This window comes from Neofelis nebulosa, chromosome 1, assembly GCF_028018385.1.
Source record: "Neofelis nebulosa isolate mNeoNeb1 chromosome 1, mNeoNeb1.pri, whole genome shotgun sequence".
Lineage (NCBI taxonomy): Eukaryota > Metazoa > Chordata > Mammalia > Carnivora > Felidae > Neofelis > Neofelis nebulosa.
In genome coordinates, this window is record NC_080782.1 from 223,406,577 (window position 1) to 223,424,289 (window position 17,713).

Consider the following 17,713-nt stretch of genomic DNA (forward strand, 5'->3'; position numbering starts at 1 on the left):
TCTGTATGTAAGTGCTCAGTGCTAAAGGCTGGGAACATTGTTAAGCAAGTGATTAACTGTAGACTTCTACATTATTTAGGTATTTGAGAAGAATAACATGTCCTTGAACTACCTGGGTAATTTTTTTTTTTTAAATGTGTATTTTTTTTCATTGAAGTGTAGTTGACACACAATGTTTCAGTCGTTTCGGGGATACAACAGACTGATTTGACAAGTCTATACATTATGCTGTGCTGCAAGTGTCGCTCCCACCTGCACCATAGAATGCTACTAAAATACCACCGACTATATTCCCTACCCTGTACTTTTTATCCCCATGAATTAGTCATCCCCTGACCTGAAGCCTCTATCTCCCACTCCCCTTCACCCACTTTGCCTATCCCCTTACTCACTTCCCCTCTGGCAACCATCGATGCCTTCTTTGTATTTATGGGTCTGGGTCTGCTTTTTTTGTGTGTTTGTTTTGTTTTTAATATTTCACATGTAAGCGAAATCATGTGGCATTTGTCTTTCTGTACCTGACTTATTTCACTTAGCGTAATGCTCTCTAGGTACATCCACGTTGTTATAAATGGCAAAATCTCATCTTTTTATGGTTGAGTCATATTCCATTGTATATATACCATGTCTTCTGTATTCATTCATCTATAGATGGACACTTGGGTTGCTTCCATATCTTAGCTGTTGTAAATAATGTTACAGGAAACACTCAGGTGCATATATCTTTTCAAGTTAGTGTTTGCATTTTCTTTGGGTAAATACCCAGTAGTGGAATTGCTGGATCGTATGATATTGCTTTTTTTTAATGAAGTTAATTTAAAATTTAAATTCCAGTATAGTTAACATACAGTATTATATTAGTTTCAGGTGTATAATATAGTGACTCAGCACTTCCATACATCACCCGGTGTCCATCACAAGTGCACTCCTTAATCCCCATCACCTATTTAACCTATCCCTCCACCCACCTCCCCTCTGGTAACTATAAGTTTGTTCTCTAGTTAAGAGTCTGTTTCTTGGTTTGTCTCCCTCTCCTTTTTCTTTCTTTGGTCTTTTTTTCTCTAATTACTGTACACGAGTGAAATCATATGATATTTCTCTGACTGAGTTATTTTGCTTAGCATTTATACTCTCTAGCTCCATCCATATCATGGCAAATGGCAAGATTTCATTTTTTATGGCTGAATAATATTCCGTGTGTGTGTGTGTGTGTGTGTGTGTGTGTGTGTGTGTGTGTGTGTAATCCATTCATTTTCTTTATCCATTCATCTATCAATCAATGGACACTGGCTGCTTCCATAACTTGGCTCTTGTAAATAATGAGGTATAATAAACGCAGAGGTGCATGTATCCCTTTGAACTGGTGTTTTTACATTTTGGGAGAGTACATCCCAGTAATGTGATTACTAGATAATAAGGTAGTTCTACTTTTAACTTTTTGAGAAACCTCCATACTGTTTTCCATAATGATTGCATCAGTTTGCATTCCCACCAACAGTACAAGAGGGTTCATTTTTCTCCACATCCTTGACAATACTTGTTCTTTCTTATGTTTTTGATTTTGGCCATTCTGACTGGTGTGAGGTGATATCTCAAGGTAGTTTTTTTTTTTTCCTCTCATTTCCCTGATGATGAGTGATGTTGAGCACCTTTTCATGTGCCTGTTAGCCATCTGGATGTCTTCTTTAGAGAAATGTCTATAAATTTCTTCTGTGCATTTTTAAATTGGATTATTTGAGGTCTTTTGGTGTTGGGTTGTATAAGTCCTTTATATATTTTGGATGCTAACCCTTTATTGGATATGTCATTTGCAAATATCTTCCCCCATTCTGTAGGTTACTGTTTAGTCTTGTTGATCATTTCCTTTCCTGGGCAGAAGCTTTTTATTTTGATATAGTCCCAACAGTTTATTTTGCCTTAGGTGATTGATCTAGAAAAACGTTGCTATGGCCAATGCCAGATAAGTTACTGCCTGTGCTCTCTTCTGGGATTTTTATAGTTTCAGGTCTCATATTTGGGTTCTTAATCCATTTTGAGTTTCTTTTTTGTTTTTCTTTTGTGTTGGTGTAAGAAAGTGTTCCAGCTTCATTATTTTGCACGTAGCTGTTCAGTTTTCCAAACACCATTTGTTGAAGAGACTGTTTTTTCCCATTGAATATTCTTCCCTACTTTGTTGAAGATTAACTGACCATATAATTGTGGGTTTATTTATGGGTTTTCTATTCTCTTCTATTGATCTATGCTTCTATTTTTGTGTCAGTATCATACTGTTTTGATTACTAAGACTTTGTAATATAACTTGAAATCTGTAATCCTGATACCTCCATCTTTGCTTTTCTTTTTCACAATTGCTTTGGCTATTCGGGCCTTTTGTGACTCCATATAAATTCTAGGATCATTTGTTCTAGTTCTGTTGAAAAATGCTGTTGGTATTTTGACAGGGATTGCATTAAATGTGTAGACGCTCTGGATAGTATGGACTTTTTAACAATATGTGTTCTTTCAGTCTCTGAGCAAGCAATGTCCTTTATGTGTCATTTCTTGGTGTCATCTTCAATTTCTTTCATCAGTGTTTTATAGTTTTCAGAGTACAGGCCTTTCTCCTCTTTGGTTAGGTTTATTCCTAGGCATCTTATTGTTTTCGGTGCATTGTAAATGGGATTTTCTTTTCTTTTCTTTTTTTTTTTTTAATGTTTGCGCATTTGTTTATTTATTTGTTTGTTTAGAAAGTGCAAGGTGGGGGAGGGGCAGAGAGAGAGAGAGAGAGAGAGAGAGAGAGAGAGGAGAGAGGAGAGAATCCCAAGCAGGCTCCACACTGTCAGCACAGAGCCTGACACAGGGCTCGAACTCACAAATCGTGAGATCATGACCTGAGCCGAAATCAAGATTCAGATGCTTAACCTGCTGAGCCAGCCAGGTGCTTGGGACTGTTTTCTTAATTTCTCCTTCTGCTGATTCATTGTTAGTATATATAATGTAACAGATTTCTTCATATTGCTTTTGTGTCCTTTGACTTTACTGAATTCACTCATCAATTCTAGTAGTTTTTTGGCAGAGTCTTTAGGGTTTTCCCTATATAGCATCGTATCATCTGCAAATTGTGAAACTTTTACTCCTTTCTTACCGATATGGATACCTTGGTACTTCTATTTTTAATTTTTTGAGGAAACCCCATACTATGAAAATAATTCTTCCAAAACATGTACAAAGTCTGGAGTCAGGCCGATATGGAGTTAGGCCCAAAACATCTATCACTAGCTGCGTAAATTGAGGAATTTATTTACTCTCTGTGATTCAAGTTCCTCATCTGTAAACTAAGACTAATATTAGTTTTGTATGAATTAAATAAGAAAAAAATATGTAAAACACCTAGTACACAAAGCAATCTCTGAATTCTTTTTTATTGTTTTTTTCCCCTCATAAATTTCCAATTGCACTCTTTATAGTGGCTTCTTTCCATCAGATATGCTTGTTATTTTTCACATCTTAAAAATTCCATCTTCCCTCAGTCCAGTTTCTTTTCTTCCTTCACCTCTTGAAAGACCTGCCTATTCTCTGTGTGCTCACGTCCTCACTTCTAACTCTGTTCCCATGCTGCAGGGATTTGCCTGCCAAACTTCCTCCGCTCCAGAAACAGGCCCTTCCCCAGGTCCCGTCAGCCTCCTGTTGTCAGTTCAGTGGTCACTTGTCAGTCTCTTAACCTTTCCATTCTTGGAAAGCTCTCTTCTCGTGGCTTCTGCTACCTTTGTGTATGGATGCTCTCCCAGATCTCAGGTTGGGCCTTCCCAGTCGTCCTTGTGGGATTCTGTCTCTTTGGCCTTTAAAAGCCAGTCTTCCTCTGGCTTCAGTCCTTGGCCCTCTTATCTCTTGGCTCCAATAATACAACACCTCCTCAGAGAATTCCTTCCCTAAACACCTGATCTGAAACACAGAGTCATTCACTGTCATATTTTTAGCACTAGGACTAATTGAAAATCTTATTTATTGATGTGTTTACATGTTTATTTTCTGTCCCCAGAGGTTCCCCCTCTGGATTGTAACTTCAGTGAGAAACAGATCTTGCTTCTTCAGTGCTTTTTCCTAAATGCTGACAGTGAGTGACCAGTTTGATGAATGAATGAACTCTACACATTCTTTTTGAGCCATTTCTTTACTTCAGGCATTACCGACTACCTTTATGATAATGACATCCCAAAATAAGACTCACTTAGCTCTCTCTAGAGTTCTGTGGATGAATATCAACTTGCCATGAGACATCTCTCCCTGGATATATCATGATCACTTCAAACTCAACTTATTCAGGACTGACCTAATTTTCTTCACTCTCGGTAGCTACTCTTCCCGCTGTGTTTCCAGCTTCTCTTCCAGTGTCCCAGACAAAAAACTAGATGTCCTTCTTTACTCTTCCCTGTCCTTCACCTCCATAAACTCAAGCCCTGTGATTTGTCCATCTGCCTCTGAAATATCTCTGCAACCAACCCACTTCTCTCCACCCACCACCTACACCCTACTCTTACCCATCATCATCATCTGACATCTGGGTGGCTACTACTTTGTCCTGTTTTCTCAGCTTCTGTTGTTACTACCTGCTAACTCATCTTCCATATGGCACTCAGAATAGTTTCCCTAAAATACAATCCAACATTTAGAAAAACAAATGTTCACTAGCTTCTCATTACCCTGAAGATAAAGTATGAACACAGTAAGACAGCTTATATGGTCTTCATGAACTTGACCATGTTCCAGCATGTGTCAGTTTCCAGCATCATGTCTCTTTCTTCCTCTTTCTCACATTACACTTTGCCCACTTAGTGTCACATTCACACTCAGCTCTTCGGATTCAGCATACTTTCTCTGGCCATTGGAGCTTTTTCGTATGCCGTTCTTTCGGTCAGGAGCAGGGAGCCATTCTCTTCCTAGTCTAACTTCTATTTCATCGATGCTTAACTTAAGTATCACTGCTTCCAGGACACCCTCTCTCACCTTCTAAGGATGGCTAATTGTCTCTTCTATATACTCTCAAAAACCCCTATCTTACCATTATATTAATTAAAAGCTAAAACAAGTAAATTTCAAAAATCCAGTAGTTTAACACAACAGCAGTTTGCTTCTTCCTTCATTGACTATCCAGTGAAGATGCTCCTGGTTAACGGGGACAAGAAAGAAGGGCACTCACTCTGCACTTTAGGTGCCAGTGAAGATGAGAGCTGTGGAGATTTTTAGCACCCTCAGTAACTTTGAAAGCGTCACAAGAATATAGCGCGGATTTCCATCTCAGGGATGCCATTGTTGCATTTTGGTCCTACAGGAGTCTGAGGACTTTCAGTTATGAAATTTTAGCTCCAACCTAAAACTTTAGTCTGTGTTGTGGTTTCATGGCTAAATATTTTGCGTAAGAGAGGATGTTGAGCATTATATGGCTTAAAGAAGTATCAGTCAGATAAAAGTAATAGCCCTCACAAAGGAAAGACAAGTGTATGTGGCAGAGTGGGGCAGGATGTTTTCTTTATCCTCATCAATATCACCTCTAACTTGCTAGTACCCTGGGTTCTCACAAGGCCCGAGGTCTAGCTATGTCTCTGTAACTCATCATATGTGAGATCTTGAGCAGCGAGTTAACTCTTTGGTCTTCGTCTTTCCGATTTGCAGCCTTTACATGTGTGATTTCCAAATATCCCTGCAGGTTCTGATTTATATTTTGTTCATTTTTTCATTCTTTTATTCATTCACTCAACAACTATTACTGAATGTCTGTTATGTATAAGGCATTGTTCTGGATATAGCAGTGAACAAAACCAGACAAAATCCATACCTCTTGGAATTTATGTTCTATAAATCTGCTTCCTTACCATTAATGCAGTACAAATTATAAGTGGTCAGAATGCAAATTTTTTGATGCCTTAGTTGATTGTGACTTACATTTCTTGATTTTTCTGATTCTAAAATGAACCCTCAATTGATAATATCCTGGATTAGTGAGGATGTAGAAAACGGAATGAGCAGTCTCTGAGCCTGTAGGTACAATGTAAATTAAGTCAGCCATTTTAGAGGATGGTTTAGAGGTATTATTAAGTTGTCAACCAAAATTTTAAATGCATATATTTTGATCCAGCAATTCCCCTCTGTGGAATATTTCTTATGGACACACCATGTTACCATTCTAAAAAAGGAAAACTATATGATTGTATCAACAGATACAGTAAAGGTATTTGACAGAATCTCACATCCATTCCTGATAAAACTTGCAGCAAACTAAGAGTGGAAAGGAATTTCCTTAATCTGAAAAAGTACATCCTTGAAAAACTTACTGCTACACCGTAAGAATGGTAAAAGACTGAAAGTTTTCTCACTAAGATTTGAGATGAGGAAAGGATATTATTCACTGTTACCACTTCTATTCAATATTGTTCTAAGAGATTCTAGCCAGTGTAATAAGGCAAGAAAAATAAATTATGCATCTAGTTTGGAAAAGAAAAAGTAAAACTATTTTTCTGTTTGCATTCAACATGATCATCTATGTAGAAAATCCAATGGGAGCCTATTAAAAAATCACTAGAACTAACATGAATATAGCTTATTTACAGGACAGAGGTCAATATTCAAAACTCAATTGTATTTCTATACATTAACAACAAATCATTAGAAATTGAAGCTTTAAAAGAAGTGTCATTTATAATACATCAAAAAGGAAGAAATAACTAGGGATACATTTAACAAAACATGTACAACACTTGTGTGCTGAAAATGATAAAACATTGATCAGGGAAATTAAAGAAGATCCAAATAAATGGAGAGATATGCCATGCTCACTGATCGGAAACATTAAATATTATTAAGATGTCAACTCATTGTAAATGGATATACAGATTCAACACAGTCTCATTCAAAATTTTAGTATTTATTTGTATAAATTTACAAACTGACACTAAAATTTATATGGAAATGCAAAGGCCTAAAATAGCCATAATATCTTTGAAGAAGAATAAGGTTGATTTCACAACTTTTTGTAAGCTACAGTAACCAAGACAATGTGGTATTAGAATAAGCTAGGCAAAGAGATCAATGAAACAGAATAGAGTCCAGAAATGGACCCACACATATGATCAATTGATTTTTTGACAAAATTGCTAACATAATTATGTGGGGAAAAATCATTTTAACAAATGGTGTTGGAATACTTGCAAATGATTTATAATAGTGAGAATTAATTCTGAAAAAGAAGAATGAAACTATAGAACTTCTATACAGACATTTCAGATAATTTTTTTGACAAAACATCTATCCATGGGGGGAAAGGAAAGTCGTTTTACTAAAATAAAGTGCTAGAAAAAAATTGGATATCTATATTTTAGAAACAAACTTCAACCCCCATGTCATTATAAAGAAGAAAATTAATTTAAGATGCACCACAGCCTTAAATGTAAACAATATGTACTTATACAGCTTCTAGAAAAAGAAATGTTCTTAGAGAGGGCTCCAAAAACACTAACCATAGTTGCAAAACTATTGATAAAACGGACTTCATGAAAATTAACTTTTCTGCTATTTAAGAGCTATTGTTGAGAAAATAAATAGGCGAATCACAGACTGGAGAAAATATTTAAAGTTAATATATGACAAAGGACTTGTATTCTGATACATACATGTTAATAATTGAGAAAATCCTATTTTTAAAATAGGCACAAAATTTGAACAGACATTTCACAAAAGAAGCCATTAATAGCCAACAGGCACAAGAAAAGTAGCTGAACGTCGTTAGTCATCTGGAAAAGACAAATTAAAACCACAACGTGCTACAATTTCACACTCACTAGAATGGCTTAAAAAAAAAAAAGAAAGAAAGACTGGCAATAACAAATGTAGAGAGCATATGGCACAGTTGAAACTCTCATACATTGCTAGTGGGAGTGTAAAAAAATTGTACGAGCAACTTGGAGAACTGTTTGGCAGCTTCTTATAAAATTAAACATACATGTCCCCTATGACTCAGCAGTTACATTCCTAGGTACTTACCCGGAGAAATGCAAACATATGTTAACTAAAGGACTTATAAAATTATATTCACAACATTCTTATTCACAATAGCCAAAAATTGAAAAAACACACATGTCAATCACAGGAGAGTAGATAAACAAACTATGGTATATTCGTGGAACAAAATACTTCTCAAGAAAAAAAAAACAGTTTAAAACTATTCACGATTGCAAAATATGCCTAAATCTTACAGGTAGTAATCTGATTGCAGCAAATGAACCAAAGAAGAGGACTCACCACAGGTGACGGAATTTTGTCCCCATGACCTTGGTCATATGGTTATGCTTGTGAATATGTTACATAACTTGGCAAAGGGACTTTACAGATGCAATTGAGGAAACTCATCAGTTGACTTTGAAATAGGGAGATGATTCAGGATTATCCTGGGAGGCCTAATTAAGCATATGAGCCCTTAAAAGCAGAGGCTGAAGGGAAAGTCGGAGAGGTTCAAAGCTTGAGAGGAACTCCGACTGGTTTCAAGGTGGAGGAATCCGCGAGGAAACTGTGCGAAGGAATTGGATTCTGCCAACAACCAGCGCTTGGAAGATGACCCTGAGCCCCAGACGAGAACTCCCCTCAGCCAACACCTGGATTTTGGCCTTGTGAGCCCCTGAGCAGAGAATTGAGCCATGCGGTGACAGATTTCTTACCTACAGAAACTGTGAGGTGATAAATGTCTGCCGTTTTAAGCTGCTCAGTTTGTGGCCAAGTTTTATGCAGAAATAGGTAACCAGCACGCTATGTGATTTCATCTATTTTAATTACTAGAACAGCAAAATGGATCTATGATGATAAAAATCAGAAAATAGTTGCCTGTTAAAGGAGAGAGCTAACTAAAAGGGGCACGAGGCAAATTTCTGGGGTAATAGAAATAAGTGTTCTATATCTTATTTTACACAGTGACTGCATGGTTTAGAAAACCTTCAAAATTCAATAAACTTTATATGTCCATCAGAAACACAGAAACACAATGAATGCCCACCAGAGTGCCTAAAAGCAAAACAAAACGAAACCGAAACCAACCAAACCAAATACTGACAATAAGCGTTGGCAAGAATGTGGAACAATTAGAACTCTCCGGCACTGCTGGCCAGAGTATAAAATGGTACAACCAATCTGGAGAATGTTTGGAGGTTTCTTCAAAAGTTAAATACACATTTTCCCCATAACCCAGCAATTCCACTCATAGGAATTTACCTAAAAAAATTAAAACTCTGTCCACAAAAAGACTTGTGCAGGAATGCCTGGGTGATTCGGTAGGTTAAGCATCCGACTTCAGCACAGGTCAAGATCTCGTGGTTCATGGGTTCCAGTCCCAGGTCAGACTCTGTGGTGACAGCTCGGAGCCTGAAGCCTGCTTCAGATCCTGTGTCTCCCTCTGTTCTGACCCTCCCCTGCTCACACTGTCTCTCTCAAAAATAAACACTAAAAAAAATGTTTAAAAAATATATTTGTGCATCAATATTCAAAGCAGTCTTATTTGTAATAGCCACAAATTGAAAAATAACCTAACATTCACCAGTGGCAGAATGGGAAGACAAATTGTGGTATATCCATACCATGAATACACTGTATACTAAGTGGCAAAGAATGATACGGCCACATGGATGAGTCTTCAAAATGGCATATTGAGGGGTGCCTGGGTGGCTTAGTTAAGCATCTGACTTCCTTCCGCTCAAGTCACGATCTCGCGGTTTGTGAGTTCGAGCCCTGCGTTGGCTCTGTGCCGTTGGTGGAAGCCTCCTTGGGATTCTCTCTCCTTCTCTTTCTGCCCCTTCCACGCTCTTTCTCTCTGTCTCAAAAATAAATAAATCAACTTTAAAAATTTTAATAATAAAGTGGCATAGTAAGTAAAATAATTTCGGCACAAAAGAATGCATACTGTTGATTCAATTTATGTGAAAGTCCGTGAACAGGAAAAACTAACTATGGTGATAAAAATCAGAAAATGGTTGCCTCTGGGTTAGGGGGATGGGTCATGAATTGGAAAGGGCCAGTAAGAAACTTCTGGGGTGATGGGAGTATTCTATATTTTGTTTTGGGTGATGATGACACAGGAGTAAGTAATTATTAACAATTGTTAGACTGATAGCATAATGTAGAAACTTGTCAAATCACTAAATTGTACACCTGAAACTAATGTAACATTGTGTGTTAACTATACTCAAATTAACAACAAAATTATTGGACTGAGTACCTGAGTTCTGTGTATTATATGTCAACTGTATTTCACTAAAAACGAAAAAAAAAATCCTAAGGAGGCAGGGATAGTATTTATTTAGTCAGGATTTACTCTCTTACATAGTTAATTGAGTCCCTTCTATCTGCCCAGCCCTGTGTGAGCTTTGCATCGGAAGACCATTTTGTTTTGACATTCTCTGTCCTGTTTTCCAGACAGATGTGCCTCACACCAGACATATTCCCTTCCTTAATGGCAATTTCATAATTTCAAACAGATCTCTATCACATCCATAGTGGAAAGCTACACATTATAAATACACTACTGACATGTAACATTTGTATTTTGCAACAACTATGGTATGAAACAGGACGTAGCTTATTTTCCTAGGAAATGGAAATTGTGTATCTGCGAAATGATTTGATTTAGAATTCTGGGTCCAAGCAAACGTTATGGGTTTGAAAGTTTTGAGATTTACGTGAAGGAAGACAGTGAGATTTATATTCCTTTTTCACCTATTTTTATGCTGGCAGGTGTGTCTACTAGGATTTTTTATTTACTGCTTCCAACTTGGCTGATACCATCCAAGATGTTTTTAATATTATATTGCAGTGATTATAAAGATTTGAAAGTTTGCTGCACAGTAGAGGGATTATTACAGAGATAGAAAGTTTACTTAAAAATTCCACTCAGCCTTTGCAGAGCATTTTGCTTCAAAATTTAAAGCAGTTCAGGAAAGGAGAAATACAAACGATTAATAAACCTAGGACAGATGTTAAGGTCTTCTAACAATAAAAGAAAACTAAATTACCAATTAGATACTATTTTTTTTTGCCTCTCAAATTATCAACGATTTTTAAAAGTGACATTATTCAGGTTTGGCTGGGATGGACCATAGGTTGCATCCTATGGTACCACTTTGGAAAAGCAATCTGGCATTTGTGTCTGTAGCCATCTGAAGGCAGGTAGCCCTCTCTTTTGCACACTGTTGTGTGACACTGAAACTCAATCATATAAGAACCATACAAAGTGAGGAGTGTCTTCACGGCTTTAGACACAAAAACCTCCACCCCCAAGAACCTGTGTCGAGGTATTAAATAGGGATGCCTGAAAAGATTAACTATAGTTATTGAGGCATTGTTTATAATAAAAAATGGGAAGTAATCCACATGTCCAACAATAAGGAATTGGTTAAATAAGTTCTGATGCTTCCATACAGTGGAACAGCACACTTCCATAAAAATCATGTTTTCAAACAACAGCTGAAGACATTTGGAAATGCTTATAATACAGTATTCAATAAGAAAGCAGGATGCAAAAAATTACATACAGAATGATCTCAATTTTATGTGCATCCATGCAATCGTGCTCCCAAGGAATATACACACATGATACTATTTTAAATTGAACCAAAATGTTAAGAAAGCTCTTTCTGAGTGATGAGATTATGGGTAATCTGTAATTTTTCTTATAAGTTTCTGTACTCCCTGAATCTTTGTTATGAAACCGTACCTTTTATAGTACATTTTAAAAATCTGGACCTATACAGAGTAAAAAGTTCAAATATCCAGCCTACCTCCCTGTACAGAGGTGATGGTCCAAACCATTTTCTGTGCTCTTGCATATGTCTGAAGTTGTATATCCATATTAAAAAATGACTTCATTGAGGTATAAGTTACATATAATAAACTGCAACTTTTTTTAGTTAATTTATTAACAGAGAGAGACAGCATGAAGGGGAAGAGCAGAGAGACGGTGAGGAGAGAATCCCAAACAGGCTCTGCTCTGTGCTGTGAGCACACAGCCTGAAGCCAGGCTCGATCCCAGGAACCATGAGATCACAACTTGAACCAAAACCAAGAGTCGGACGTTTAACCAACTGAGTCACCCAGGAGCACTCTAAACTACATCTATTTAAATTGTACAGTTTCATAAATTTGACAGATGTGCATCCCTGTTCAACTGGCACCATAATTAAAACATAAAACATTCCTATCACCCCCCCCCCCACAAATTTTTTCACGCCCCTTGGCAATCCAATGTTCCCTCCACTAATCAATTTTTTGTTACCATGGATCAATTTTTTTCTAGAACTTTACAGAAACGAAATTGTACAGTATTTAGCCCTTTGCATTTAGCTTATTTTACTCATCATTATGGTTTTGAGAGTCATCTATGTGGTTGTAAATAGAAGTAGTTGTTTTCTATTGTTGAGTAGTATCTCAATGCATAGATATACTACATTCTGTTTATGTATTCACCTGCCGAAATACTGGGGTTGTTTCTAGTTTTTGACTAATATGAGAGCTCTGCTTTATCATTTAGTGCAGAAGTTTTTTATCTCGATGAAGTCCCAAGAGTTTATTTTTGCTTTTCTTTTCCTTGTCTCAGGAGACCTATCTAGTAATATGTTGCCATGACCAATGTCAAAGGAGTTACTGCCTGTGTTCTCCTCTAGGATTTTGATGGTTTCCTGCCTCACATTTAGGTCTTTAACCCATTTGAAATTTATTTATGTGTATGATATAAAAAAAATAGTCTAGTTTCATTTTTTGCATGTTGCTGTTCAGTTTTCCCAACACTATTTGTGGGAGAGGCTGTCTTTTTTCCACTGGATATCCGTTCCTGCTTTGTCGAATATTAGTTGACTATATGGTTGTAGGTCCATTTCTGGGTTTCATATTCTGTTCCATTGATTCATGTGTCTGTTTTTATGCCAGTACCATGCCGTCTTGATGACGACAGCTTTGTAATACACCTAGAAGTCCGTAATTGTGATGCTTCCAGCTTTGCTTTCCTTTTTCAAGATTTCTTTGGCTATTCGGGGTCTTTTGTGGTTCCATACAGATCTTTGGATTGTTTGTTCTAGGTCTGTGACAAACACTGGTTGTGTATTGATGGGAATTACATTAAATGTGTAGATTGCTTTGGGTAGTATGGACATTCTAACAATATTTTTCTCCCAGTCCATGGGCATAGAATGTCTTTCCATTTTGTGGTGTCATGTTCCATTTCTTTCATCAGTGTTTTATAGTTTTCAGAGGACAGATCTTTCTCCTCTTTGATTAGGTTTATTCCTAGACATCTTATTACATTTGATGCAACTGTAAATGGGATTGCTTTCTCAATTTCTCCTTTGCTGCTTCAATATTAGTGCATAAAAATGCAACGGATTCCTGCACATTGACTTTGTGTCCTGTGACCTTACTGAACCCATTCATCAGTTTTAACAGCTTTTGGGTAGAGTCTTTGGTGTTTTGCTTTGGGTAGTATGGACATTTTAACAATACTCATTCTTCCAATCCAGGAGTGTGGGATGTTTTTCCATTTCTTTGTCTCATCTTCGATTTATTTCATAGGTGTTTTATACTTTCCAGAGTACAGATCTTCTATCTCCTTGGTTAGGTTTATTCCTGGGTATCTGATGGGTTTTGGTGCAACTGTAGATGGGATCGGTTCCTTGATTCCTCTTTCTGCTGCCTCGTAATTGTTAATTACATGTATACTGGATTATTTGCTATTTTCCCACAGGTGTTTTAAAACAAACTTTCTTTTTTTTTTTTTAATTTTTTTTTAACATTTATTTATTTTTGAGACAGAGAGAGAGAGAGAGAGCATGAACAAGGGAGGGTCAGAGAAAGAGGGAGACATAGAATCTGAAACAGGCTCCAGGCTGTGAGCTGTCAGCACAGAGCCTGACGCGGGGCTCGAACCCACGGACCGCGAGATCATGACCTGAGCCGAAGTCGGACGCTTAACCAACTGAGCCACCCAGGCGCCCCAAAACAAACTTTCTTAAAGGAATAGTTTTAGATGACAAAAAAAGTGCAAAGATAACATAGTTCCCATATACCCCATATCGGATTTCCTCTGTTGTTAACATTTGGGCCATCTGTGGATCTGCTTCTAATAACATTATTTGTATCTTGACTTTGGGTCACATTGTCCTATTACTGTCAGTAGCTCATGATATTGTTGTTTTATACTGGCCATGTGGTCTAATAGAGCAACAAGGATGGAGGTAAATAATATTTACTCCTACTGTGCAGCATGGATCCTGCTCTTTTAGTCCTCTGTGTTTGAGGGGCTGGTCAACCTGATCTTTAGTTGGGCGGGTTCCAAGCTTTGTTGCAAGTTTTTGGATTCAGTTTATGACTGGTTTCATGAGCTTTAAGAGTGGGATCAGGACTTTCCTTTTGGTATGTCTTGAAACCCTAGAGCCTACAAGACTCTGGAAATTTCCTCAAGCTTCACAGGCCAGCTCCCAGATTTCCAAACTATGGAAACCTGTCTGTGCTTTATAACCCAGCCACCAAATTTTGGGGGTTGTTGTAGCATTTTCTTTGCCCCCCCCCACCCCCACTCTGCCTCTTCATCATAGAAGTTTGGGATATCTATTTCCAGTCTTTTGCCCTCCCCCCAGCTTTCAGTAGGCAGCTGCAATGTGTTGAGTAAGGGCCTGCTGTGCCTCCAGTAGGGGGCATTCCTGTCAGTTCTCCTGCTTTGCCTCAGTTTCTACAGGCTGCTTCCTGACCCCGGGTGAGAGCCCGTGCTCTGAGGAGAGAACTCCTCTCAGCTTTGCTGGCTACACCCAAGCTTTGCAAGCCAATGCCTAACAATCAATGAAATGCATGTACCTAAGAGAATCTCTCTTCCCGCTCCCGGTAGGCTTCCACCTCCAGCAGGCTGCTTTCCTGTACTGGGGAAGCCTTGATGTACCTCTGGGGGATATTTTTTGGCACCCCTGCCCTGGCATGAACTTTCAGTGTACTCAGCCCATGTACTCAGCACAGGTATCATGCCTCCCCACATACGATCATTGAAAGTGTGTTTACAGATAGGCTGGTCTCTCCCTTCCTTTGCTATATCCCTTCCAGACTGCCCTAGGGGTGAAGGCAGTGTGGGACTCCTCTTCTAGAAAGTACCTGATTCTTTCTAACATTTAGTTAATTTAGTTATTTTTGCCTCACGAATTCTCTGATGGGTATAAAACAAGTAAACAAAAACAGCAACAAATGCAACTATGATTTTTTAGCATTTCTGGCCTGTTCTTGTTAGGGTAAGAGTGACAGACTTGAGGGGTTCCTGAGTGGTTCCATCAGTTGAGTGTCCGACTCTTGATTTCAGCTCAGGTCATGATCCCGGGGTCATGGGATCGAGTCCCATGTGTGGCTCTGGGCTGAGCGTAGAGCCTGTTTAAGATTCTCTGTGTCTCTTTCTCTCCCTCTGCCCCTCTCCCCCACTCACTCTCTCTCTCTAAAAATAAGATAAATTGTAAAAAAAGAGATGAGTGACAGACTTGTAACTTTCTGCATCTTATACAGAAATTAAGTCTTGTCCCCTCATTAGATGTGCATTGTCCTGAGGGGGTAGGTTGTATACCTGTCACAAGGTTACCTGAAATACACACACACACACACATACTCTTTTTAAAAGTGGCTAAACAATGCTTTAAAGCCTCAAAGTTCAACATCCATACTAATGTAAAGGAGCTTAAACTTCCCTTTGTCTTCAAAAATGCCCTCTAGAATGTCCCATATTAGTGATGGACTTTATTCACATAATTCTTTATCCAACAAATGCTTGTTGTGTGCCTACTGTGTGCTGGGGGCCATCTCAGGGCCTGAAGGTACAGGATAAAAGCCCCATGGAGCTTACATTTTAGTGTACTTGTAGAAAAACAAAAGGATCGTGATTTAGATGGGAGAACTCCCACAATGTACAAGTTCACCATGCTCTAACATTGGAAACAGCCATTTCAGGAGCCAAATTATTAAGGATAATTTATTCCAGATCTCTGCTGAAATAAACAATGCTTCTGAGTTCTGTACAAACGTGTAGCCAGCAGGGAGCCGCCTGACTCCATCAGTTTCTAGGCATCTTTCAGCAAAGTCAGAGCTCCACAAGGAAAGCCGAGTATTCAGGGCCTCTGTGCATATGCAGGCATGCCCTGGGGTCTCAGGCTAATGAGGGGATTACACTCTTCTTTGTGTGCCATTATTTCATTGGTGACAGACTTAATGTGGACAGTAATGCTCACTTAAGAAGCAATGCAGTATAATTTAACAGGAGTTATGAGTATACGTTAAAGTGAATCTTCATCTGCAATTTGAAGAGCTTCATGTCTATGACAGAGAGGTGAATGAAGAACTCACCTAAAAATAGTGACATCCCGAATTATGTTACGACATTCAGTTCTTTTACTTAAACTTCTTAGACGACGGAAAGTGGAAAAATATATTTCATGATTCGGGTATGATACTAAGAGCTTAAGCCAGAAGATAGTACTATTCACCGAACGTATCGCAAGACATGAAACCATGTTTCCTCACACAGTTTTAGCTTACCAACTGAATCGGGGTCATGCGTAATCTGTATTGATCCATAGCTGGCTACAGGCAGAAATCCGTGGCTGTGTGTCATGCGTAAAATATGACTCTATCATGCAGATATATATGCAGACGTACATGATGGAATTTATGAGTGAGAATCACATCAGTACATAATGACACTGTGCCTGAAGGCAGTCAGGGAAATAGATTTTCAATAGACTCTGATGTAGTAGCTTTCCTCTGGGTAGGGAAGAATTAATTAGATTAAGGTCCCTTCAAAGTTAGAGATGTTTTCAACACCATTCCTTCGTCCGGCCGGCACTGGTGTTGTTCACATCATGCTAGGATCTGGGGATTCAAAGATAAATAGAAAACAGTATCTGCTCCCAAGGGCACACAGTCTAGTGACAGAAAGTGTTGAAAAACTAAGACTGAGAGGGATCTGGTAAGTTCCGTAGTAAAAGCATGAACAAGGTACTCTGATATGGAGAAATGGAATCTCTCGACTTTTCCTGAAGATATTAAGGAAGACTTTGTGACAAAGATGTCATTTATTTGGTCTTACAAGAGTCAGTATTTGCCAGGCAGACAAAGGGAGTAGATAATTTCAGACAGGCGGGCAAGTTCATGTCTCTTTCTTCACTTTTCCCTAACTCCCTGCCATTTGGCTTTTGTCTCCATACCTTAAACTATTCTGTCCTGAAGGACACCAAGCCATTAACAGTTTCTCGGGCTGCATTCTCTCCTTGACCGTTCTGTCTCGTTTCACTTTATTAACCACTATCTCCCCCACGCTTCTTTAAACAGATTCCTCCTTTTGGAAGATCACTTAACCTGAAGTATGAAAATGACTGCAGGGAGTATTGGTTAGGATTTTATTGTGTTAATCAAAGTGAGAAATGATAGGGCCTGACCCGAGACTTGGAGTGCTAATACAGAGGGGGAATAGGTTCTAGAGTGATTCGACAAACAGACCCTAGGGAGGAAGGGCAGATTGGAAGTACACTGTGGGAGGTGGGTAGGGTATGACCCCACCGGATTGGACTTAATGTCTTAGAACCTTGACAAAGCACTTAACTTCTCTCTCAGATGGGCTGTCGTCCCTGGACACGTTATAAAACAGATCCAAAAAATAATGTTACTCATTTCTTTAATTATTTTTAAAACT